Source organism: Lissotriton helveticus, chromosome 9, assembly GCF_964261635.1.
Source record: "Lissotriton helveticus chromosome 9, aLisHel1.1, whole genome shotgun sequence".
Classification (NCBI taxonomy): Eukaryota; Metazoa; Chordata; class Amphibia; order Caudata; family Salamandridae; genus Lissotriton; species Lissotriton helveticus.
In genome coordinates, this window is record NC_136070.1 from 1,006,832,546 (window position 1) to 1,006,859,477 (window position 26,932).

Consider the following 26,932-nt stretch of genomic DNA (forward strand, 5'->3'; position numbering starts at 1 on the left):
ATTTCAGCAAACAGGAGGAGAGAAGGCCAAAAGTTTTGGGGAAGACCACCCCAAGACTAACAGGCCTAACAAACTTTAGTTTGTAAAGTGTTTTGATGCCTATGAGCCTTGTACACACTAGCAGTAAATACACTAAATAAATGTCTGACCAAAAGTTGAAGCTTTCCAAATGACGGCAAAATAAAAAAATAACTTTAAAGTAGATAAGGAGCCAATCCCCAGCAGTTTAATAGACCATCCCAAGCTAAAAAGGGCTGCCTGACTGACTGTCAGAGGGGGCATCATTGTCAGAGTTGGTCTGTGAATGTTGTTTTAATTTATTTTTTGCTGGTATGTGTTTTGACAGCCATTACAAGACTCAGGGACTTGGCCCCTTTTGTAGTGTTGTGTGAGCATGTAATGACGGAACCTTTGTGGTTCCTGAAGGACTACATAGAACTGTGATGTAAACATCAGAGAGTACTCAATTGAATGCAGGTTTAGAAGGTTGGGTATGCTTCATTTCATTGTTTCATTAATTTCAATCTTTATTCGGTTTAAAAAACCTTGTAAGATACAATACATAAAAACCAAACAAAAAAACGAATCATACACATCATTGTAATACATAACAATACAGCAGTGGGTAAAAATATCATCACATCTTATTTGTGCAAAATACGCAGGAATCGTCTAAACTGGGATTACCTAGATCCTGGTCGGTCCCCCTTCTATTGAGAACACTAGGTAGATATGACAATGATAAAATAATAATTTAATTTCTATTTTGTTTAAAAAAGTAGTATACACCATAGCGATTAGACAGGCTGCAATATAACTAGTGAACAATTAATAACATGGTAAAATAGCTCATTACATTCAAATTTTCTGATCTTTCTTTCTCCTGATCAGGGCAACACACAAGAGAAAACGACTTAGGCTAAACACAATCGGTTGTGCAGTATCTCCTTTAAATATCCTGAGTCCAACCTTAATTTGCCTAAGGCCTAACCTGTTACAAATTGGCTTAAGCCATTTTTTCCTTGCTTTAAGGTATGCTGGGCATGTGAACAAGACATGGGACTCGTCTTCTTTCATCCCCATTTGACAAAACTCACATATATTAGAGCCATCGACCCCGGTCAACCCCTTGTTACGGTTCCAGCTGGATGTTCTATCTTTTAAAAGCAAAATGCTATACCGGAACTTTAGATATAGGCTTTTGGCCAATGGTGGGTGAATTTCATCCATGAGGGGCTCTAATTGCATATTCATTTTAATTTCAAGGAACTTCGAGGTCAGAGTCCCTGTTCTAGGATTTGCAAGCACTGAGTCTCTAATATAGTCCCAGTACCTTTGCTTCAAGATGTTTTTTGAGCTATTTGTAAGGGAATCAGGGTCAAACCAAAAATCACATAGACCTAATTTTTCAAGCCATTTTTTAACATATTCCAGCCATGGCAAATGCGTAATGTTCTTTATGGCCAGTATCTCTTGCAATGCTTCTCTATAATCGACCAGCTCTTCAGTGGACCATAAACGGACCCAATAGAGTAGTGGGCGAAGAGAAGCATAGTCGTCAGTACGCCTGAAGTTGAGATCCCATAGTACAGGTGTCAATGGTGTTGACCGTGGTATCCCCAACAGTTGCCGAATGAAGGAATTTTCCCTCACTCGAAAAGTATCCTTTGAAGCATTTGCCCAGAGGTCCGCACCATAAAGAGAAGAAGATTGCACTTTATATTTAAATAATTCAATGGCTGGTGAGACCGCTTTGAAATGGCTATTCTTATGCTTCTTTAAGATTGGAACCTGATTTTGGGTTAGCCTTAGTTTTGAATTCTCCAATTGTGTTTTCCATGTCAAATCACTGTCTAAAATAATACCCAGGTATTTAAAATTAGAAACTTCTTCAACAGGTTCATTGTTTATTTTAAAAACCTTATTGAAGCCTTTATGGGGGTTGATTGTCATAACTTTTGTTTTTGAGGAATTGATTTCTAATTTCTTGTCATGACAATACAAACTAAATGTATTTAAAAGATTTTGGAGCCCCCTAGGTGTCTGAGAAATTAAAATTGTGTCGTCTGCAAATAATAGTGCCGGAACGGCTTGCCCACTAAATTTGGGAGAGTCATGCTCGCAGCCCAAAAGAGTATCAGGGATGTCATTGACGTATAAAGAAAATAAGGTAGGTGCCATTACGCACCCTTGCCTTACCCCTTTTGCTATTTTTATTTTTTCAGTGACTTCTCCATTCGGACCCCATCTAACACGTGCATAATTGTTCTCATGGAGTCTAATTAGAATTTGAAGGATATTACCAGGGACGCCCATTTCATTTAATGTCTTCCATAGGGCTGCCCTGGGTATCATATCAAAAGCTGCCTTTAAGTCAACAAAGGCCACGTATATGTGGGAACTCCTTATAATGGTATATTTCCAGACTAAACATAAAAATCTAAAAACCTGGTCTACTGTACTTATCTTACATCTAAAACCAGCCTGATATTTTGTGTAAATAGAGTGTTCTTCAATCCAAGAAGTGAGCCGACCAAGGACCTGCCGTGCAAAAAAATTTTGTAACACGTCAATAAGGCTGATAGGTCGGTAATGTGAAGGATTTGACCTATCACCCTTCTTGAACAGAGTCACAATCTCTGCCCCCTTCCAGGTTTCCGGAATAGGAGCTCCTTGAGCAATTTCGTTGGATAATAAATTGATGTAGGGAGCCCAAATGTAGTTTTCGTGTTTCCAAAGGTCACCTGGTATTCTGTCAGGGCCTGGTGCTTTCCCTGGCTTCACTGCCTTAATTGCAGAGATAGTTTCTGTTAAAGAAAAAACAAGAGGTGCATCATACGCTACCAATGGAGCCTGCAGACTATCCCAGCCTCCACTCTCACCTGAACTTGTACATGAGTATAACATAGTAAAATGCTCGACCCATGTCTTTTCCTCTAGAAATTTATCTTTACATTCTGTCATCCCCCTGGTGCCTCTAGCAATGAGGCTCCAAAAAGTGGTCTGATCTTTACGCTTGCATGCATCCAATAAATCGGACCAAACCCTTTCGTCCCACTCTCTCTTGGCCTTTGATAAAGTTCTTTTATACTGTACTCTCCTGGTTCTCACAATATCCATTGAGCCCCCCCTAACCGCTATAATTAGATCTGACTTGGCTTTTCTGCAATCCTGGTTATACCAGGTAATCCCTGTTTGTTTACTTTTTTGGGCATTATGTGATCTTTTTATTGCCCTGGTCAGGATCCCGCCAAGTTGGTTAGTTAAATGCTCATGGGATTTTATCAAACTAAGATTTTGGATATCAGTGCTATTGCCTAGGAGTGAAGACATATGACTCACAAATACATTATAGATTTGAGTAATGATTTTGGAGTTGTCTAGTACTACTGGCCATTTCAGGGATCTGCGATTATTTGCCACTAGAGGATCTTGTGGCAAGGATATAGTGCTGTTTGCACTTTTATCAAGGGTTTTAAAGATCTGGGTTTGAACAGATAAAATCAGAGGATAATGGTCGCTTTCCATGCGATCATCCACAGTAAGGTCGATGATCATAGGCCACAAGTTCAGGGAGACTAATAAATAATCTAAGTGGCTGGAGTATGCCCCTCTGGTAAACGTTGGTCTACTAGGACAGTCTGATGACAACCGCCCATTGCATGCGCGTAAGCCTATTTCTAATGTCAAGTTCAGTAATTGTAAGGCGCTCACAGAGCAGGGTGCTTTATAGTTTGTATCTACTAGGGGGATATTGTTGGCGATGTCCTCATCCTTATAGATGTCTTCTAAACCTATTATAGGTTCAAAGCCTCTGTTAAAATCGCCACCTATAATTATTTGTGCATTTTGATCAAGTCCCGCCAAAAAACTATTCAGATGGTTTACAACTGTTGATTCTTTACATGATCGATGTGGTCTATTATAAATATTGATCACGTAAGTACTACAACCCTTAGTGTTTTTTAGCTTGAGTAATAAAATGTCGGGATTGTTCATATCAATTTGCTCAAAGGACAGGCCTCCTATGATTTTCACCCAGATTGTTAATCCGCCAGAGGGTCTCCCCCCATTTGCGTTTACTGCGGGTATGAAAAAAGATCTATAATCCACCTTGAAGTAGTTTTCGAGCCCCCATGTCTCCTGGAACATAATTAGATCCCCACTCGTCAGGTAATCATGCCAAGACGGGTCTGAGAGATTTTTTTTCAAACCCGCTATATTCCAGCAGATAATTTTCATGCTTCCTAAATCCCCCAGTGTTTCTACTGCCTGACATGGTGCGCTTACCCTAGATGTCTCTAAATGCGATAGTTGCGCTACTGTTTCAGCTAGATGTAATGGCTGATGCAAGATTTCAGTAGGTACAGTCTGATTTGTTCCAGCTTTAAGCAACAACCTACGATGTATGTGGTTTCTTCTGCATGGCGTTATCGGGTCCCCTCTCTCAAGTCAGTCGCAGTCAGCTAAGCCAGCTAGGGCTTCAAACCTATTTGAAGTGCTAACTCCCCAGTTGTAAGATGGGGCCCCAAAACCCCAGTCATTAGAGGGGGCATTCCATCCAGGTGCAGGAGTAATGGGGAAGGGTGGGTTCTGGTAAGAGCTCAGCCATCCTCCATTAAAGTTAGCATTGCCCATAGGTACTGGGGTATTAGGATACCGTGTATTCTGCTGCATACCTAGCCATCCTCCATTATATTTAGCATTTCCTGTAGGGCCACAATTATTGGTTATTATACCAGGCCCTTGTCTGGCCATCTGATTCCAATTTTGCCCTAAGGTAGTGTTTTGAAAGATGTTGTGTTGATTTGGTGGCCATTGACCCACCCTATTTTGGGGAGCATAAATCATGTCAGAAGCTGATGGTCCCCCTCCCCAACCATGCGCTCTTGTTGACCAAACTGGCTTCCGGGGTTTTTGAATGTTGGCCTTTTCTATTTCATTATAGAAAAATTCTAGTGTAAGAGGGATTATAGAGCTACTTCTCTTTTGTGGTGGAAGGATATTTGGTAAAATATCTGGAAGAGCAGCTGCAGACGAGAGGTTTAGTATCACACAGTCGCCCTTCCATTTTTTCTGCTTATTACCTATCCAACCAACCCTCCTTGCTGTTTTAATTTCATCGGCCAACCGCTGTTCACCCCCCTGCGCTAGCCGCATATTATTTGAGAGCCAGTATAATGCCTTACTTTTTAATGATGAGGCTGACTCAATTTGGTCCGGTAATAGGGTTGGTGTATTGGCTAACACAAGCACTAACGGTGCTGCTTCAACTACAAATTGTGTTTGATTTTCATCAAAACAAGAGTGCACTATAGTTTGCATGGAATCAATTGGTCGGTCAATCGGGGCTTCTAGTGGCAAGTTGATAGTATTTTTGCCAGAGATTTGTGGGCATTCTACAGGAATTACTACTGGAGGAGTAGCGTCTGGCGTTACCTTGGGTACGTTATCTTTCTCTGGGAGATCACTGTCTTTGTTGACATTACTAAGGGCATTGCCTATTGCATCTGCTAGGCCATTTTGTGCACTCCCAAGCTTCTTTATCTCTGCGGAGAGTTTATCAATCTTACTAATAAGTGGCTTGATAATTGTCTGTATTTTTATTTCTAACAGCTCCGCTATTTTAGACATTAAGTCCTCGTCCAAAGTGTCCCTTAGATTATTTTCCTCATTGTACTTGCATATGTTTTTTTCCTTTGGTGGTGGTGATGTAGCCTTGTTTTTCCCAAAGCGTGCCCCCCCACGTTTGTTTTGCAATCTGCGACAGGCTCTAACTGCCCTTGAGGACTGTTTGGCCGGTGGGTCATCCTCCACATCTTCTTTATCATTGTCATTAGTTCCTTCAACCTCAATGATAACCTGTGCATCAGATTCATTAACCACGTGATGATCAGTATCCCCCACATTCAATGCGCTCACATCGATATTAACAGTTTCTGGGGAAGCTGGTACCTGAAGATCGTTGTTCAGGTCTATTAACCCCTTCGGGGCTGATGACGAGCTGGGCTCGTCATGGCGTAGCCTCCTCGCACGCTCATGACGAGCCCAGCTCGTCATGAGCCCCACCCTCGGGGGAAGCGCCAGCGCTCCCTCCGAGTCTGCCTGATTTTTTTTGTTTTTGCGGGGATGGCAGGGGAAGACCTTCCCCTGCCTCCCCCCGCCCTCCCCGCCCACGTCATCAATGACGTCAGCGCGCGAGGCGCGCTGACATCACCGGAGGCTTCCTTTGTTTACAGACGCGCAGGGAAGCCATTTGCTTCCTGCGCGTCGTTGCACAAAGAGGTTAGTTTTGCGGCTGGGGCGGGGGGGATTGTGATGCAACTTGCATCGAGGGCAAGGAAAGGCTTTTCCTTTCCCTCGGTGGCATGTTAGAGGTTTCCTGCTGCACGATCGTGCGATCGTGCAGCAGGAATGTTAGGGATTTTTTTTTTTTGGGTTTTGTGATCAGTTTCTTAGTTCGGGGAGCGGCCCCTTGGGGAAGGGTCGCTCCCCTTGTTGGGGGAACATTATCTATGAAGTCTTCTCTTGGCTGCAATGTTGTGGAAAGGCCGTTTTTTGTACAAAAATGCTGATGGGGGTCATTTATAAAGTAAAATGATAGTGCTCATTGTAATGAAGGATGCAAGTGCCTCTGTCCTTCATTACTTATACTGATGTGTGTTTCTGAAGTGGCTAAAAAACACACCTGTGCTGCCTAGGCAAAGCTCACTAGTGTTTTTGGCCTGATGAATGTTTTTTTTTGTGTGCTGCTTTTCAAACACATGCTTTGTCTCCAGTGACCATGTGTGTGTTACTATGCCATGTGCGAAGGGGTCCCTTGAGTGAGCTGTCCATCATAGTGGGAAGCTCACAAATGTTTTTGGGCTGTTGATTGTTACCTGAATTTGTGCTGCAACTCTAGCGCCATCTTTGTCTCCATTGACCATGTGTGCGTTACTATGCAACTGCACAAATGTGCGCAGGGGTCCCTTGAGTGAGCTGTCCATCATAGTGGGAAGCTCACAAATGTTTTTGTGTTGATGATTGTTTTCCTGAGTTTGTGCCGCAACTCGAGCGCCATCTCCAGTGTCCATGTGTGCGTTACTATGCAATTGCACAGATGTGCGCAGGGGTCCCTTGTGTGAGCTGTCCATCATAGTGCTTGGTGTATGCACGAAACATGTCGACGATAGGAGTTGATAGGTACATCTGGACACATTACGTTTAGGGCAGCCTATCTTTCCACCCCGTTTATTACCACCTAGAGGCAAGAATAAAGTTTATTGTAAACCTACTGGGCAGGTATTTCACACATCACATAGTCCACTCCTCAAATACACATGCACCACACATAGTCTAATAAAGTGCTCCTACGTAACTTTCGCAAGTCGCAGCACGCCCCAGCCCGTAGAGGACTGGGATGGCCCCAATGATGAAGCATGTCACCGTGGGGCAACCCTGGTGAGTGAGGGGACACCTAAAAGAGGAGCATTTCTCCCCTTTTTTGTACACAATACCATATTTTCACAATCGACCCCAGTGTGTGTTGGTTGTTATCTGAATAAACTAGCAAGGCTCTTAGGTATCTGGAAACAGAGACCATTTGTTCATCATAGTGGGAAGTTCACAAATGTTTTTGGGCTGATGATTGCTTTCCTGAGTTTGTGCTGCAACTCGAGCCCCATCTTTGTCTCCAGTGTCCATGTGTGCGTTACTATGCAATTGCACAGATGTGCGCAGGGGTCCCTTGTGTGAGCTGTGAATCATAGTGGGAAGGTCACAAATGTTTTTGGGCTGATGAATGTTTTCCTGAATTTGTGCTGCAACTCGAGCGCTTGCTTTGTCTCCAGTGTCCGTGTGTGTTACTATGCCATCGCACCAATGTGTGCACAGGTCCCTTCAGTGAGCTGTCCATCATAGTGGGTAAATTTAGGAAAGATGGTGCACTCCGCTAGTTGGTGGGCGTTGCCAATAGGGGATCTTCTGTGTGAGTTCACATGCCTCTTATGTGTATAAATGGTCAGAGACTGTTGAGAGCAGCAGATGGGGAGAAAGAAGCTCCTGGTCATAGGAACTGTTTTAGGATTGCGCTTGTGAAAATCAAGAATGCAAGTGCCTCTGTCCAGCATCGCAGTTAACCACAGTAATTCTGTTGTCCCCCTCCCCATGAGAATCCCTGATGATGTCAGCGCGCACAGCACGCGCCAACATCTTCAGGGATTCCCAGGCGGTCGGGAAGCCATTTGCTTCCTGCGCCTGGAGGTGTTAGGTTGGTTTTGAGATATTTGGGGGGGTTTGCAAAGAGGCATCAGGGGAGAGGTAAGTGATTTTCCTCTCTTCTGATGTCTCTTTGCAGGGCATTTCTGGCTCACGGTCGCGCACAGCATTGCGATTGTGCGGTGGAAATGCCCCCACTAGCACCAGGGATTTTATTTTAGATTGTAGGAAGTGACCCATTGTGCAAGGGTCGCTTTCAGGTGGGTCGGATTTTAAATTTAGATTTTCTGGCTTCCCCCCCCCCGGTGGGCAAATCAACCCGTACTTTTGTCCGTTTTGCCCTTTTTGATGGCCCATCTGTGTGGATGTGATTTTGGGGGTAAATTTGTGTATTGTTTATTCATTTGTTATGTTGTTTGTGAAATGTAGTATTAAATTATTTTTTTTCTTCTTTGTTTTTGATCCAGGCTTTTGCTGTTTGTATTGGTGTAGGTTGTGGTTCGGTTAATGCTGGTTTTGCAGCTTGTGTAGTTGCATGTGCTTGGTAAGTAAATGTTTTTTGTACTATTTTTCCTAGATAAATGTGTTGTTATGAAAAGTGAAGTTATTGCTGTTTGTGTGGCTTTGTGTTTCTTGATTGTTAACTTTTTTTTTTGTATTGCTGCTTGATGTGTACTTTGTCTAATCTATACTTGTTTTTTTTTTCTTTCCAGTGGGATTTCCTTTCTTTTTGCTGTGTTTCAGCAGAGTAGGTGCTGGTGAGTCTTCTTATATTTGGTTAGATTTGAATTGTTTTTGAGTGTATTGATTTTTGTGTGAAGACTCTACCTTGTTTACTTCTTCCTTTGCACAGTGTAGGTTGTTGTTCACTTGTGTGTGTAGTCTTCTTGATTTGTAAGGATAATGGCTGCTCGCAGGATTACTGCTAAGCAGGTTGTTAGTTTGCTTTTTGAGTCTTCCTCTGACCATGGTCCAGACACTGACTCCGATTCGGAGCTTGAGTTAGGTGCAGAAGATTCAGGCAGTGAGTTTTCTCTTCGCATGGTATCATCGGATGATGATTCTTCTTCTAGTGCTGATGAAGTGCCTGTGGTAGAGAGGGACATTGATGTGCCGGTAGAGAGGGAAGAGCCATGTGAGCGGCAGCCTAGGTCCTCAAGGTTTCCCTTTTTTTCTCGTCAGGAACAGGCAAGTGTGGTAAAGGCTGCGCCCAAAAGGTTTCACATTGCTGTGGTGCGCCAAAGGTTATCTGGTGCTGCTAGTCTTCCTGTTGTTGAGCAGCATGAGGCATCTGGTGCTGCTAGTCTTTCTGTTGTTGTTGAGCAGCAAGTGGCATCTGGGGATGCGAGTTCTTCTGTTGATGTTGAGATGCAAGAGGCAGCTGGGGATGTGAGTTCTTCTGTTGGTGAAGAGATGCAAAATGTATCTGGGGATGCTAGTATTCCTGTTGGTGTAGTGAGGCAAGAGGCATCTGGGGATGCTAGTGTTCCCGTTGATGTAGTGCAGCAAGAGGCATCTGGCCTGCAGGCTAGGGTGGCTTCTTCTCCTCATGTTAGTGATGACGTCTGGGTTGCCCCTGGCATGGTGCAGCCGGAATTGCCAGACTTCACTGGTGTTCCAGGGTGTAGAGTGGATACTGACAATTTTTTGCCAATTCAATATTTTCAATTGTTTTTTGACGATGAGTTTTTGCAGGAGATTGTGGAGCAAACTAATTTGTATGCAGAGCAGTATTTGAGGGACCACAGTGCCAGCCTTAAGCCCCATTCCAGAGCTACCCATTGGTCTCCCACATATGTTGAAGAGATGAAGAAGTTTTTGGGATTAACTTTTTTGATGGGCTTGCTAAGGAAGCCATCAATGTCTTCTTATTGGTCCACTAGTCCCTTGATGGCAACATCTATATTTCCAGCAGTTATGACTCGTGATCGATATATGCTTCTTCTTCGCATGATGCATTTTGTTGATAATGATTTAGCGTTGCCACGCGATCACCCTGATTGTGACCGTCTTTTTAAGATTCGGCCTGTCCTTGATCACTTTGTTGATCGTTTTCCTGAGATGTTTGCACCTGGAAGAGAAATAGCTGTGGACGAGTCTTTGGTGTTGTTCAAGGGCCGCTTGGTTTTTAGGCAATACATTCCTAGTAAGAGGGCACGCTATGGCATCAAACTGTATATGCTGTGTGACAGTGAGACTGGATATGTTTATAATTTCAGGGTGTACACCGGTAAGGATTCCAGCATTAACACTTCTGCTTGTCCGTCCACTTTTGGAGTGACTGAGAAAATTGTGTGGGAACTAGGTAGACGATTATTTAACAAAGGCCACCATTTATATGTAGATAACTTCTACACTAGTGTGCGTTTGTTCAAGGAGTTGGCCAAAGTGGGCACTGTTGCATGTGGCACGATGCGCAGTAACCGGAAAGGTTTTCCAATAGAACTTGTTTGCAAAAGGCTTGTGCGGGGACAGTCTACTGCATTGCGATGTGGGAAGCTTCTAGCTGTGAAGTTTTCAGACAGGAGAGATGTTTACATGCTGACTACTATCCATGACGAAAGCACTGAAGCTCTGCCAGTTCGGGGTGAGACTGCTGAAGTGCGTAAACCTGTGTGCATTTTAGACTATAATAGGCACATGGGTGGTGTTGACAGAGTAGATCAGAGGTTGGAACCTTATGCTGCTCTTCGAAAGGCTTACGTTTGGTACAAGAAGTTGGCTATCCATCTTTTCCACTTGGCATCCTTTAATGCTTTTGTTGTTTTCCAGAAATCTTGTCCTGAGTCAAAGATGCCTTTTGTTAAGTTTCAGGAGACTATAATAGGCAGCCTTGTACTAGTGGAACAGGCAAGTGTGCCAAGATTTGGAGTGGTGGAGGAAGTGGCTAGACTGAAAGATCGCCACTTTCCAGAATACATTCCTCCCACAACTGCAAAAGACAATCCCACTAAAAGATGTAGCGTCTGTTGGCGAAGAGAAGTGCGGAGGGAGTCTCGTATGCACTGTCCTGACTGTCCTTCAAATCCTGGATTGTGTGTGCCAGCTTGTTTTAAATCGTACCACACACAAAAGAAGTTTTGGGAGTTTCATTGAGCTTGTAAGTGTACTGTCTGGTTTGTTTTCTGTAATATTTTTTTGTTTGCTTTTAGGTTTGCATTAGTGCAAAGCATTTAGGTTTTGAATTTGTGTTAGCAAATTTGTAGGTTTCTACATTTGATTTGTGGTATTTCTTTAAAAAATTCTAATTTCGATGGTGGTGTGTGCAGGATTGTGCTTGGATTGTTGGTGTGCGTGGACAGGCGCTTGGCTGGTGGTGTGCGTGGTCTGGTGCTTGGCTGGAATAGTGCATGGATTGGAGTTGTGCTGGGGGGTTAGTGGATTTTTGCTTGGCTGGCGGAGTGCATGGTTAGGTGCTTGGCTGGTGGTGTGAGTGGATGGCGCTTGGCTGGTGGTGTGCGTGGTCTGGTACTTGGCTGGCATAGTGCATGGATTGGAGTTGTGCTGGGGGGTGCGTGGATTTTTGCTTGGCTGGCGGAGTGTATGGTTAGGTGCTTGGCTGGCGGTGTGAGTGGAGTGGTGCTTGGCTGGCGGTGTGTGTGGAGTGGTGCTTGGCTGGCATAGTGCATGGATTGGAGTTGTGCTGGGGGGGTGAGTGGATTTTTGCTTGGCTGGCGGAGTGCATGGTTAGGTGCTTGGCTGGTGGTGTGAGTGGATGGCGCTTGGCTGGTGGTGTGCGTGGTCTGGTGCTTGGCTGGCATAGTGCATGGATTGGAGTTGTGCTGGGGGGGTGCGTGGATTTTTGCTTGGCTGGCGGAGTGTATGGTTAGGTGCTTGGCTGGCGGTGTGAGTGGAGTGGTGCTTGGCTGGCGGTGTGTGTGGAGTGGTGCTTGGCTGGCGGCGTGTGTGGAGTGGTGCTTGGATGGTGTTGTGTTTGTGGAGTGGCGCTTGGCTGGTGGTGTGCGTGGAGTGATGCTTGGCTGGTGGTGTGTGTGGAGTGGTAGTTGGCTGTCGGTGTGCGCTGAGTGGTGTTTGGCTGGCAGTGTGCATGGTCTGGTGCTTGGATGGTGGTGTGGGTGGACTGGCGCTCGGCAGGCGGTGTGTGAGTAGTTACTTTCTGTTGGTCACTACACACACTGCTAGTTGAGTGACACTCCACACAGTCCATCATTTTGTGTAGTTGCAGTGTCAGAAATGTGGGTGTGTGAAAGTGATGGGCCCTTGAATGGCGCTGTTTGCTGGTGTGAGTGTTGAAATGTGATGGGTCCGCGGCTGGCGGTGTGAATGTTTTGTATGTGTCACGCGTACGAAAGGTGTATGAATGGCCTGTAAAGAGGTTGGTGCCTTGACGTGGCTTTACAGCTCACGAGCTGCGAGTCAGTGGTTCAGTTTATCATACTTTCAATTATACGCAGTGTATTTCATTTTTGATGAAATTACTTGCGTATCCAATTGTATGTACTGAATCATCACTCACCCTCGTGCCAAATCCAACCAGTATGTGTGTGTGCTTGCGGATTAGATGGGTGTGCAGTAATAATTGTTTTTTTTCTAATTTCTGCAGTAGGGTGTACCTTGCCCCTTATTGTGATTGTTGTTATGTGTTGCTTTTCCATTCGGATGGTGTCAATGGTCTGGTTTGTATCAGGTATGAAAGGTGCGTGAATGGCCTGTAAAACGGTTGGTGCCTTGTCGTGGCTTTACAGCTCACGAGTTGCGAGTCACTGGTTCAGTTTTTATGCATTTATTTATTGACAGAGCATTTCATTTTTTTGAAATATCTTGTTAATAAAATTTTATGTACTGAACCATCACTCGCCCTCGTGCCAAATCCAACCTGTATGTGTGTGTCTTTGAGGAATAGATAGCCGTGCTTGAATGTTTGACTTTTGAGTAACTCTGTTAAGGTGTGGTATCCTTTTACTTGGGAGAACAAGGGGAGCGCAGGGTGGTAGGACTTTTTTGCCGGCACGGCGATCCCACGCCAAAATGTTTGGAAAAGTGCTATTTTTACCTATTTTTAAGGTTTGCAAGGAGTTCTGGGTAGGAAAACATTGGTGGACCCACACATGCCATACCTCCCTGGACTCTCCCGGGTGTCTAGTTTTCAGAACTGTTTGGGTTTGCTACTTTCCAAAGAATACCACCCACCCCGGGCCAAAAACTCAGGTGCCTCCCCCCCAAAAAATCAAAGTTATATTGCTTCAGGGTATTTTATATTCACCACTGTTAGATTTGGACCTTTTCCTGTTGCAGCCACTATGGCTACCCACGCAAGTGAGGTACCGTTTTTATCGGGAGACCTGGGGGAATGCTGGGTGGGAGGTAATTTGTGTGAGCCCAGTGATGCCACGCTTTCCCAGACTACAACGTGTGAAAAAATTGATTTTTTTCTGCTAAAATTGAGGTTTGCAAGGGATTCTGGGTAAAGGAACGTTGGCGGATCCACGCAAGCCATACCTCCTTGGAAGCGCCCGGGTGTCTAATTTTCAGAAATGTGTGGGTTTGGTAGGTTTCCATAGATGGCTGTCTCGCACGGGGCCAGAAACCCAGGTAACCCCTAAGTCCACCAGCTTTTGCAAGAGGGGTTACCTGGGTTTTTGGCCCCGTGCGAGACAGCCATCTAGGGAAACCTACCAATCCCACACATTTCTGAAAAGTAGACAACCGGGGGCTTCCAAGGAGGTATGGCTTGCGTGGATCCTCCAACGTTCCTTTACTCAGAATCCCTTGCAAACCTCATTTTTTGCATGGTAAAAAATCAGTTTTTTCACACGTTTTAGTGTGGGAAAGCGTGGCATCACTGGGCACACACAAATTACCTCCCACCCAGCGTTCCCCGAGGTCTCCCGATAAAAATGGTACCTCACTTGCGTGGGTAGGCATAGCGGCTGCTTTAGGAAAAGGCCCAATTCATACTGTGGAGACGAAAACATTACCTTTAGCCAAATAATCTTATTTTTTGAGGGGGTCACCTGAGCTTTTGGCCCGGGGTTTGGCAGGCATCTTTGGAAACTACCAAACCCAAACAGTTCTGAGAACTAGACACCCGGGGGAGTCCAGGGTGGTATGGCATGCGTGGGTCCCCCAATGTTTTCCTACCCAGAAACCCCTGCAAACCTGAAATTTTGGTCAAAAAACCCACTTTTCCATACTTTTTTGGGTGGGATCTCGCTGCCGGAACAAATGTCCTACCACCCAGTGTTTCCCTTGTTCTCCCGAGTAAAATGATACCTCACTTGTGTGGGTGGGCCAAAGGCATGTGACTTAGGCTGGGGTGCTTAATTTGTAAAACGTAAATATGAGTAAAAACTACTTTTTTCAAAATTCATTTTTGGCATATTCTGCTTTGGGGCACCCACACAAGTGAGGTATCCTTTTACTCGGGAGAACAAGGGGAACGCAGGGTGGTATGACTTTTTTGCCGACCCGGCGATCCCACGCCAAAAAGTTTGGAAAAGTGCAATTTTTACCTAATTTTAAGGTTTGCAGAGAGTTCTGGGTAGGAAAACATTGGGGGACCCATGCATGCCATACCTCCCTGGAGTCCCCCGGGTGTCTAGTTTTCAGAACTGTTTGGGTTTGCTACTTTGCAAAGAATACCACCGAGCCCCGGGCCACAAACTCAGATGCCCCCCCCCAAAATCAAGGTAGTTTTGCAATAAGGTAATGTAAATTCACCACCGTACAATTTGAACCGTTTCCTGTTGCAGCCACTATGTTTACCCACGCAAGTGAGGTACCGTTTTTTTCGGGAGACCTGGGGGCACGCTGGGTGGGTGGAAATTTGTTGATCCACGCAGATTCCAGAACTTTCCACCACAGAAATGTGAGGAAAATGTGTTTTTTTGGTCAAATTTTTATGTTTGCAAGGGATTCTGGGTAACAAAACCTGGGGGTAGGCAGGCGAGTCACCCCATCCTGAATTTCCCTGGGTGTCTAGTTTTCAAAAATGTATAGGTTTGCTAGGTTTCCCTAGGTGCTGGCAGAGCTACGGCGCAAAAACAAAAGGTAGTCTTTTTGTCCGAATCGTGCTAAATTTCACTGGGAAATTGAGGTGCGACCATGCTGCGTTTTGCGCTGTTTCATGTCGCAGCCACTATGCCTACCCACGCAAGTGAGGTACCGTTTTTTTCGGGAGACCTGGGGGCACGCTGGGTGGGTGGAAATTTGTTGATCCACGCAGATTCCAGAACTTTCCACCACAGAAATGTGAGGAAAATGTGTTTTTTTGGTCAAATTTTTATGTTTGCAAGGGATTCTGGGTAACAAAACCTGGGGGTAGGCAGGCAAGTCACCCCATCCTGAATTCCCCTAGGTGTCTAGTTTTCAAAAATGTATAGGTTTGCTAGGTTTCCCTAGGTGCTGGCAGAGCTACGGCGCAAAAACAAAAGGTAGTCTTTTTGTCCGAATCGTGCTAAATTTCACTGGGAAATTGAGGTGCGACCATGCTGCGTTTTGCGCTGTTTCATGTCGCAGCCACTATGCCTACCCACGCAAGTGAGGTACCGTTTTTTTCGGGAGACCTAGGGGCACGCTGGGTGGGTGGAAATTTGTTGATCCACGCAGATTCCAGAACTTTCCACCACAGAAATGTGAGGAAAATGTGTTTTTTTGGTCAAATTTTTATGTTTGCAAGGGATTCTGGGTAACAAAACCTGGGGGTAGGCAGGCGAGTCACCCCATCCTGAATTCCCCTGGGTGTCTAGTTTTCAAAAATGTATAGGTTTGCTAGGTTTCCCTAGGTGCTGGCAGAGCTACGGCGCAAAAACAAAAGGTAGTCTTTTTGTCCGAATCGTGCTAAATTTCACTGGGAAATTGAGGTGCGACCATGCTGCGTTTTGCGCTGTTTCATGTCGCAGCCACTATGCCTACCCACGCAAGTGAGGTACCGTTTTTTTCGGGAGACCTGGGGGCACGCTGGGTGGGTGGAAATTTGTTGATCCACGCAGATTCCAGAACTTTCCACCACAGAAATGTGAGGAAAATGTGTTTTTTTGGTCAAATTTTTATGTTTGCAAGGGATTCTGGGTAACAAAACCTGGGGGTAGGCAGGCGAGTCACCCCATCCTGAATTTCCCTGGGTGTCTAGTTTTCAACAATGTATAGGTTTGCTAGGTTTCCCTAGGTGCTGGCAGAGCTACGGCGCAAAAACAAAAGGTAGTCTTTTTGTCCGAATCGTGCTAAATTTCACTGGGAAATTGAGGTGCGACCATGCTGCGTTTTGCGCTGTTTCATGTCGCAGCCACTATGCCTACCCACGCAAGTGAGGTACCGTTTTTTTCGGGAGACCTGGGGGCACACTGGGTGGGTGGAAATTTGTTGATCCACGCAGATTCCAGAACTTTCCACCACAGAAATGTGAGGAAAATGTGTTTTTTTGGTCAAATTTTTATGTTTGCAAGGGATTCTGGGTAACAAAACCTGGGGGTAGGCAGGCGAGTCACCCCATCCTGAATTTCCCTGGGTGTCTAGTTTTCAAAAATGTATAGGTTTGCTAGGTTTCCCTAGGTACTGGCAGAGTTACGGCGCAAAAACAAAAGGTAGTCTTTTTGTCCGAATCGTGCTAAATTTCACTGGGAAATTGAGGTGCGACCATGCTGCGTTTTGCGCTGTTTCATGTCGCAGCCACTATGCCTACCGACGCAAGTGAGGTACCGTTTTTTTCGGGAGACCTGGGGGCACGCTGGGTGGGTGGAAATTTGTTGATCCACGCAGATTCCAGAACTTTCCACCACAGAAATGTGAGGAAAATGTGTTTTTTTGGTCAAATTTTTATGTTTGCAAGGGATTCTGGGTAACAAAACCTGGGGGTAGGCAGGCGAGTCACCCCATCCTGAATTCCCCTGGGTGTCTAGTTTTCATAAATGTATAGGTTTGCTAGGTTTCCCTAGGTGCTGGCAGAGCTACGGCGCAAAAACAAAAGGTAGTCTTTTTGTCCGATTCGTGCTAAATTTCACTGGGAAATTGAGGTGCGACCATGCTGCGTTTTGCGCTGTTTCATGTCGCAGCCACTATGCCTACCCACGCAAGTGAGGTACCGTTTTTTTCGGGAGACCTGGGGGCACGCTGGGTGGGTGGAAATTTGTTGATCCACGCAGATTCCAGAACTTTCCACCACAGAAATGTGAGGAAAATGTGTTTTTTTGGTCAAATTTTTATGTTTGCAAGGGATTCTGGGTAACAAAACCTGGGGGTAGGCAGGCGAGTCACCCCATCCTGAATTCCCCTGGGTGTCTAGTTTTCTAAAATGTATAGGTTTGCTAGGTTTCCCTAGGTGCTGGCAGAGCTACGGCGCAAAAACAAAAGGTAGTCTTTTTGTCCGATTCGTGCTAAATTTCACTGGGAAATTGAGGTGCGACCATGCTGCGTTTTGCGCTGTTTCATGTCGCAGCCACTATGCCTACCCACGCAAGTGAGGTACCGTTTTTTTTGGGAGACCTGGGGGCACGCTGGGTGGGTGGAAATTTGTTGATCCACGCAGATTCCAGAACTTTCCACCACAGAAATGTGAGGAAAATGTGTTTTTTTGGTCAAATTTGTATGTTTGCAAGGGATTCTGGGTAACAAAACCTGGGGGTAGGCAGGCGAGTCACCCCATCCTGAATTTCCCTGGGTGTCTAGTTTTCAAAAATGTATAGGTTTGCTAGGTTTCCCTAGGTGCTGGCAGAGCTACGGCGCAAAAACAAAAGGTAGTCTTTTTGTCCGAATCGTGCTAAATTTCACTGGGAAATTGAGGTGCGACCATGCTGCGTTTTGCGCTGTTTCATGTCGCAGCCATTATGCCTACCCACGCAAGTGAGGTACCGTTTTTTTCGGGAGACCTGGGGGCACGCTGGGTGGGTGGAAATTTGTTGATCCACGCAGATTCCCGAACTTTCCACCACAGAAATGTGAGGAAAATGTGTTTTTTTGGTCAAATTTTTATGTTTTCAAGGGATTCTGGGTAACAAAACCTGGGGGTAGGCAGGCGAGTCACCCCATCCTGAATTCCCCTGGGTGTCTAGTTTTCAAAAATGTATAGGTTTGCTAGGTTTCCCTAGGTGCTGGCAGAGCTACGGCGCAAAAACAAAAGGTAGTCTTTTTGTCCGAATCGTGCTAAATTTCACTGGGAAATTGAGGTGCGACCATGCTGTGTTTTGCGCTGTTTCATGTCGCAGCCACTATGCCTACCCACGCAAGTGAGGTACCATTTTTTTCGGGAGACCTGGGGGCACGCTGGGTGGGTGGAAATTTGTTGATCCACGCAGATTCCAGAACTTTCCACCACAGAAATGTGAGGAAAATGTGTTTTTTTGGTCAAATTTTTATGTTTGCAAGGGATTCTGGGTAACAAAACCTGGGGGTGGGCAGGCGAGTCACCCCATCCTGAATTCCCCTGGTTGTCTAGTTTTCAAAAATGTATAGGTTTGCTAGGTTTCCCTAGGTGCTGGCAGAGCTACGGCGCAAAAACAAAAGGTAGTCTTTTTGTCCGAATCGTGCTAAATTTCACTGGGAAATTGAGGTGCGACCATGCTGCATTTTGCGCTGTTTCATGTCGCAGCCACTATGCCTACCCACGCAAGTGAGGTACCATTTTTTTCGGGAGACCTGGGGGCACGCTGGGTGGGTGGAAATTTGTTGATCCACGCAGATTCCAGAACTTTCCACCACAGAAATGTGAGGAAAATGTGTTTTTTTGGTCAAATTTTTATGTTTTCAAGGGATTCTGGGTAACAAAACCTGGGGGTAGGCAGGCGAGTCACCCCATCCTGAATTGCCCTGGGTGTCTAGTTTTCAAAAATGTATAGGTTTGCTAGGTTTCCCTAGGTGCTGGCAGAGCTACGGCGCAAAAACAAAAGGTAGTCTTTTTGTCCGAATCGTGCTAAATTTCACTGGGAAATTGAGGTGCGACCATGCTGCGTTTTGCGCTGTTTCATGTCGCAGCCACTATGCCTACCCACGCAAGTGAGGTACCATTGTTTTCGGGAGACCTGGGGGCACGCTGGGTGGGTGGAAATTTGTTGATCCACGCAGATTCCAGAACTTTCCACCACAGAAATGTGAGGAAAATGTGTTTATTTTGTGAAAAACTTAGCTTTGCAAGGGATTCTGGGTAACAAAACCTGGTGGTAGGCAGTCGAGTCACCCCATCCTGAATTCCCCTGGGTGTCTACTTTTCAAAAATTTATAGGTTTGCAAGGTTTCCCTAGGTGCCGGCAGAGCTAGGGTGCAAAAACTACAGGTAGGCACTTTGCCAAAAAAGGGTCAATTTGTAACTGCTAAATTTAGGTGTGACCACGTTGCATTTTCCGCCGTTTCCTGTCGCAGGCACAAGGCCGACCCACACAAGTGAGGTACCGTTTTTATCGGGACACTTGGGGTAATTCAGATTTGTAAATCAACTGTTATTACCAATTGAGCTTTCATGCATTTCTCCCTTTGAATGAAAGACATTGAGTAAAAAAAAAATCTTTATGAAAAATGACCAATAATTCTCATGCTAGTATGAGTATTCCCAACTTTGAAAATGTGCAATTATATACTGTTTCTGAAGTCTATAATTTGTACCCAATTCAGAAATACATAGGTGTCTTTCATACAGATTATTCCATGTATACATTTTCCAAGACAAAGTGCACTATACCCAGTAAATGAAAAAATACCATTGCAAGTTGCTGCTCAGTTTTTGGATCTGGGTTCGTCGGGTTCTTGGTGAAACTACAAGTCCTATATATCCCCACAACCAGGAAGGTCTAACGGATGTAACGGTATATTGCTTTCCAAGAGCTGTCAAAATTAGAAAAAGTTATAGGTGAAAACGTTGAGACAAAAGGCTGTTTTTTTCAACAAAATTTCAAATATTCCAATATCTAACTGTTAGTTTCTATAACGAAACCTTCATGAATTTAGACAAATGACCCCTTTCTGAATTCAGAATTTTGTCTACTTTTCGAAAATGTAAAGCTTTCCAGGATCCATTATTGCTTTCAAACTCATTTCTACCATTAACTGGAAGGAGGTGGAAAGCTCTAAAAATAGCAAAAATAGGCTATGTCCCAGAAAAATGCCAAAACTGAGTGAAAAATTTCGGTTCTCTGACAAAAGTCTGTCATTCCCTGAAAGCTGAGAAAATGGAGATTTCAGCCCCACAAACCTTTTTGTGATACCATTTTCAGGGAAACACTTAGAGGCTTTCATTTGCAGCCCGTTTTTCCCATTTTTCTGAAAAAAACAAAAAAATCACTATATTTTGCTAAATTTCTGGGCCCCCTCCAAGGGAATCCACAAACCCAGGGCGCCTTTAGAATCCACATGATGTTGGAAGAAAAGGACGCAAATTTGGCGTGGATACCTTATGTGGTCAAAAAGTTACAAGGGCCTAAGCGCGCACTACTCCAAAACGCCAAAAAAAGCCTCAGCACAGGAGGGGAAAAGGCCTAGCAGCGAAGGGGTTAACAGGGACTCATTGGTTTGTGAGGAGGTGGGTGGGCTCATGGGATGAAGAATAGGTGATTGGGACAGACCTAACGATTGTCTGCGTTTGCTGTTTATTTTACTGACCACTTGAACAAGGTAGTTCTCCATGGTGTTCTTCGGTGTGTCGGGTGCCGTATGATTGTTTCTTTTACGCATATTTTGCAAAGAAATGTGAAAGTCTTATGCCCACTGCTCAATTGATTGACAAAATATAGTTCCCAAAATTAAAACAAAAAAGTCTTACTTCAAATTTGTGCAGATATCCAGCGGACTCCTTTACAGAATCATCAGTGTAGTTGACTGTACCAGCGTCAGGAACACCACTACTTGCCGTAGACAATTTTAAGGATAATCCCCTGTTGCACAGCAAAGTAATATTAAAAGGGGTGGCCTAGCCTGGCCTCCTAGTGCCGATGAGGGCCGTAGAGGGCCCGCCCTTTGCCCGGGCTTAGCCCCGGGCGTCCCACTCGCGTCCCGCGACGCGGGGTTCCTCCTCCCTTTATGCTGCCTTTCGCGCTCGCTGGCGCGTGCTGCGTCACCTCCTCTCGCCGCCGCGTGGCCTGCCGGGAGTTGAAGTCCCCCCGGAGCGGCGGCGCGGTTTCAAATGCCAGGAAATGACTCTCGGCGGTGGCGGCCAATGCGTCAGCACAGGTAAGTTCTTAATTTTTGCCTGGAATGACTCTCGGCGGTGGCGGCAGGTACGTGTGTCTCCCGGCGCTCTGCCGGGTTCCTCCTCCCTTTATGCTGCCTTTCGCGCTCGCTGGCGCGTGCTGCGTCACCTCCTCGCGCCGCCGCGTGGCCTGCCGGGAGTTGAAGTCCCCCCGGAGCGGCGGCGCGGTTTCAAATGCCAGGAAATGACTCTCGGCGGTGGCGGCCAATGCGTCAGCACAGGTAAGTTCTTAATTTTTGCCTGGAATGACTCTCGGCGGTGGCGGCAGGTACGTGTGTCTCCCGGCGCTCTGCCGGGTTCCTCCTCCCTTTATGCTGCCTTTCGCGCTCGCTGGCGCGTGCTGCGTCACCTCCTCGCGCCGCCGCGTGGCCTGCCGGGAGTTGAAGTCCCCCCGGAGCGGCGGCGCGGTTTCAAATGCCAGGAAATGACTCTCGGCGGTGGCGGCCAATGCGTCAGCACAGGTAAGTTCTTAATTTTTGCCTGGAATGACTCTCGGCGGTGGCGGCAGCAGTCTCTCCCCAGGTGCGGTAAGGTAAGTGCCAGCAAATGACTCTCGGCGGTGGCGGCAGGTACGTGTGGTTGGGTATGCAGTTACACAGAGAAGAATTAAGATGTGGTATACTAAGCTATGTGTGTGGCATAGCCATTGTCGAGTACCTGGGTTGGCAACGACGCTACACCTATGTCCTGAAAATGAATCTAAAAATATGTAAGTGGGCAGGGAGAGCACACCCAGGCCCCAGAGGGAAAGTAAGGGATGGGGTCCTAAAGGGAACCACCCCTATTTGTAGCTGGCCAGAACATGGACAACATGCTGTGCTAGCTGTTACAGGACTCTGTTACATGGACTCCTTTGAAATGCATCGTAGCGAATGGTAGGTTTTGACAAAAAGGAGCACGTATAAAAGGTAATAACAGATTTTGGTTACAATATGAATCATAAGTTGGTTGTAATGTACTAATTTTAAGAAGTGTGGTGTGTTCCGAGGTGATTTTACTCTGTGAAAAATGCTGACCTTCTGCTGGGATTTCATGAATCATTTTTGGGAGAAAACTGTTTTTCATGATTTTCTCATAGAGGTTATGGAAGGTACTCCAGAAGTTAAAATGAAAGCATATTTTCTGAAAATTCACACTATCTTTCTTGGCCATGTCAGAACAAAGTCTGGCATTTTCGGTAAAATACATATGCCCCTCAGGAACAGCTTGCCAATCGATTCCACTGTGTTGCACTGCAGCCTTCCAGACAGTGTTGCCAGATTTTGAGACCCATCTAAAGCCCAAAGCTGACCAAGTACAAGCCCAAATTTAGCACGATACAGAACAGTATCAGACCAAAAAACAGCCCAAAGATGCCACGCACAAATTATGGAAAAATAGCCTTCAGAAAACATTTTAAGATTAATCCTAAAGTCTGTTCAATATACATATAGTAGGAGGAGGTACAATAGACTCCACAGGGAGTCTGCAATTGCGAACAAATTCTGTTAAAAACTCTCATTTTGAAGAACAGTCCCCACTGTGGCCTTCCAATTGGCACTTTTGTAACCACAAATCCCTCCTCAACCTGGCATTGATGAATTCACTCTACGAGAACAGATTATAATCAGCCTCAATTAAATCTAATAACTGGAAATCATAGCTATTTCAGCAGTGTGGCTCCAAAAAAGAACACAAAATGGATCTTGCTCAAGTAACAGCACACAAAGCATAAATGCCAAAAGAACCGATACAGACGGGAGGCTCATGATTTTTTATGCCAGAATTGGTTTTTTTTTTGCCTGTATTCTGCCTGAAATTGCCTCCGTCATTTTTTAAGCGCCTTCCACTTTACTCTTCTAAAATATTGCTATGTATGCCAATGATATATTTTTTATGAAACAGCCCTTCTGTAAAAGTAATTCCAGCAGGACTTGTCTGGCAAGGTTTGATTGTATCGATTTGCCTCAAGATATTTGAACAAAAAAGTCTAATTTACAATTCATTCATGGCAGTATGGGACAACAATAAAAATAAACATTGTGGTAGATTATTAAGTAGTGTGCTAAAATATAAAGTGACTGGGGGAAAACTTAAAAGACTAGAAGGAGAACAGTCCTGTTTGACTGCTGCGAGGGTCTCCACCGTAAGATGACAGGCTCACACTTTCAGTTAAAATGTCCTGAAGAGGCCAGAAAGGAGACGGTTACTGGCTCTGACCAATTTTCTTCTCTGCCATCCGCTCTACAGTCCTTCACAATGACCCCATAATCAGGCATCGAAAGTAATACAATACCACTGTTGGCTTCGTGTTGCAGCAAAAACTAGACAGAAGCTCCCAGTCTTGGCATGAAGCAAATGTGTTTGCTTGGGGTCTAAAAGGCCCCATTTCCCAGAACTTACAGCAACATCCTCCCCTCAACATCAGAAACACTCTCAAATCTGCTGACACTGTCATCACTCCTCTTGTTTCATCCCAATCTATTCGACTTCATCATTCGGGCTGTCCTGCTATCATACCACTGCCGACCTAGGCAATCTCATGAGCCTGTGCAACTACTTTATACCCCTCACCCACAATGGTCTTTACATGAGGCGGGTCCTAAAACTGACTTTGAAATGGCTACCTATTTTTATGTTCTTAACATTGAAGGCAAGACCATGGATTGATTTCTCAACAATGACCTTAAAAACCCTAAGGTAATTAATGTCAGCAAAGCAGCCCCTGTTTACATTTCACATGCTTGACTTCATCCTTAAGAATATTTGATTTTCCAGGTGATATTTATGTAGATTTATTTTGAAGCAACCTATGAATATCGTATAGTACATACTATGAACTGAGCCGCCTCCTGGTGTCTGGGTGAGTTCAGATTGTGGGTGGGTGTTCATGATGGGCACGATTAAGAAGGCTGAAAGTAGTACAAGTTTCTCACAGAGCCTACCAGTAGGTCATTAAGAAGTTCAGGCTAGTTGCACATGCAATCTTTGGCCTCTCCTCAGACCACATAGATCGATAGTCACATATATGCCAATTACACGTGAAAGCAGCACTACACGTGTGCAGCATGATGCTGGGTCATGACCAGTTTTGCAAACTCATCTGGGCGAGGTGATGTCAGGCTTGTAAGTCCCTTTTAATCCCCACATCTTTTTGAAATTCTCAATTTCCGTACCTTATGTCATTTCTTGCCTCCTCAGCAGAAGTTTCCACTTTCTCCTTCTATGCATATTATATGTAATCAGTGAAGGAAATGAGGGGTATCAGACAGCTATTATTGAGCTGGATCCGGGATCAGGGGCAACATTGGTGAAACAAGCTGAATTTTTCCTAGTGTAATTTGCTGACACCAGGACTCTTTCAGCAACAGCCACACATTGACTGCTTTACTTTGAGAACAGCAACCTGTAAGGGGGTTTCTTATTCTCACTTCCATCTGGGGTCAAACCAAATGCCTCAGTTAAAGGGCAATAAGCCCTCTATTTTTAGGAATCCCATCCTGGGTCAGTGCTATCGGGAGCCTAACACCTAGAAACCCATGCAATGGATGTAAATAAAGACCCTCTGCTTGTTATCACTTCACAAGTGCATAAGCAACACTATGATTTGAAGGCAGGTTTTTGACTTTGTTCATAACCTGTATATAAGAGATATGCATGCACTGTAAGAATGCCAAATGTTTGACTGTATGAGTATTTATACTAATGATGTAAATACCATTTACTAATTCAATTATTTATTTATTTTTGAGTTTAAGAGCTTTATTAAAGAATTTAAAGACATAGGTAAAATATACATCCATGCAACTACAACAAGAAGCATTAAAATGAGGAACTGAATATATGATTTGGCTAATAACTAATACAGTAGAGCTAAGGTAAATGCAAAATACGCCAAAAGGAGGAACGTAGTAGGAGAAATATGTACCAAAAATTCAAATAGCATTTTACATTTTTTAATTTTAAGAGAAGGAAAAGATAAGATAAAATGAAAGAGAATAGAAGAAAAATAAAAAGGGAAGGACAAAGAGTAGGAAAGATATATAAGACAGAGAAAAAGGAAAACAGAGGAAAGAAAAAGAAAAAGAAAAGAAAACGGGAGAAAAGAAATTGAAGGTGCAATAATAACAATCTTAAAAATCGTCAAATAAACAATGGTTTCCAAGATAAATTGATGACTATGAGACAATTAATTAAAAGAATAAGGGAGAAAGATTCTTATGGTGGTTGAAAGACAAAGGAAGTGTCTTGGTTACGCAGTGCCGACGCTGATAAGTGATTGGTAAGTGGAGACCAGAATTATTCTTTACGAATAAGTTGCTGAGATGTTTTGGCAGAAGCACGATCCAGTTTGTGATGATAACATAGAAGGTTCCACAAGGCAGAAAAGGAAACTTTGGCGGCGTCTTTCCAATTAGAAGTAATTACCTGAAAAGCAATCGCTATTAAAAGGTCCACAAATATGCCCAGCTTACGTGATCCAAACCGTACTACAGAGTAACTTCCCCAAAAAATGTAAAATATATCAAATGGAAAATCAATGTTACAGATAGAGGAAATTGATTCACATATCTTGGTCCAAAATCGAGCATATTGGTGGCATAAGAAAAAGGAGTGCATGAAGGAGCTGGGAGTAGAAGGGCATACCCAGAAATTTGGGTATAGATTAGGGCCATATTTGGAGATTGATAAAGGGGTTAAAAATAATCTTCGATAGAAATAATAAAGGGTCTGAGTGGTACTGGAATTGCATGAGGTGTGATGTATGCGTGCCCAGATGGAGTTCCAGGTATGAACAGAGAGGGTACGCCGAGGATCAGATTCCAATATGAGTTCAATTTTACTTTTAGGACGAGTAGGGACGAAAAAGTGTAAATACTTGTAAATTTGGGAAACTTTAATAGAAGAAGAAGTGGGTAAAGGTTCTATCAGGGATGTTGAGAGGGAGAAGATACTTTAGAAAGTAGAGAAAGCTGTTCCACCAAGAACAAACGTAGAGATTCATATCTCAATAAAGAGGATGAAGATAAATCGAAAGTAGATTGAACTTCTTGTAAAGATAGACATGGAGATCGCCGTATTAGTTGTTTAACCTGAAAAATCCCTTTGGCGGCCCATGTCTTCCAAAAGATAGTACGGTTAGACAATGTAATTCTTTTGTTGTGCCAAAGAGGTGAATCCAGAAATATCTGTAAAGGACTTTGGGATTTACAATAGTTAGATTGAAAGGCTGAAATACATGTTGAGATCGTTGAACAATTAAAAGATCGAGGAGGATGAGTGAAACTTGCTAGAAGGGAAAAGGGGAAAGGAGAAATCAGAGATTTCTCTAATCTGTGCCAAATTGAAGTGGTAGGTGCTTCCACCGCTGATATATATGGTAGCATTGGGGGTAGTAAGAAAGAAGAGTGATATTGTCGAAAGTTAGGGAACTGAACACCACCCCGATCTTTAGGAGTGGAGAGAAGGGCCAAAGAAATACGAGCTTTCCGGCCATTCCAAAGCAATTTACTTAAAACAGTATTGAGGTGTTTAAAAAGTAAAAATTAATAACTGGGAGGAACATCATTTTGATGGTATCTGATCCACCCTACCATGACAAGAAGAGAGGAGACCATCTATCAG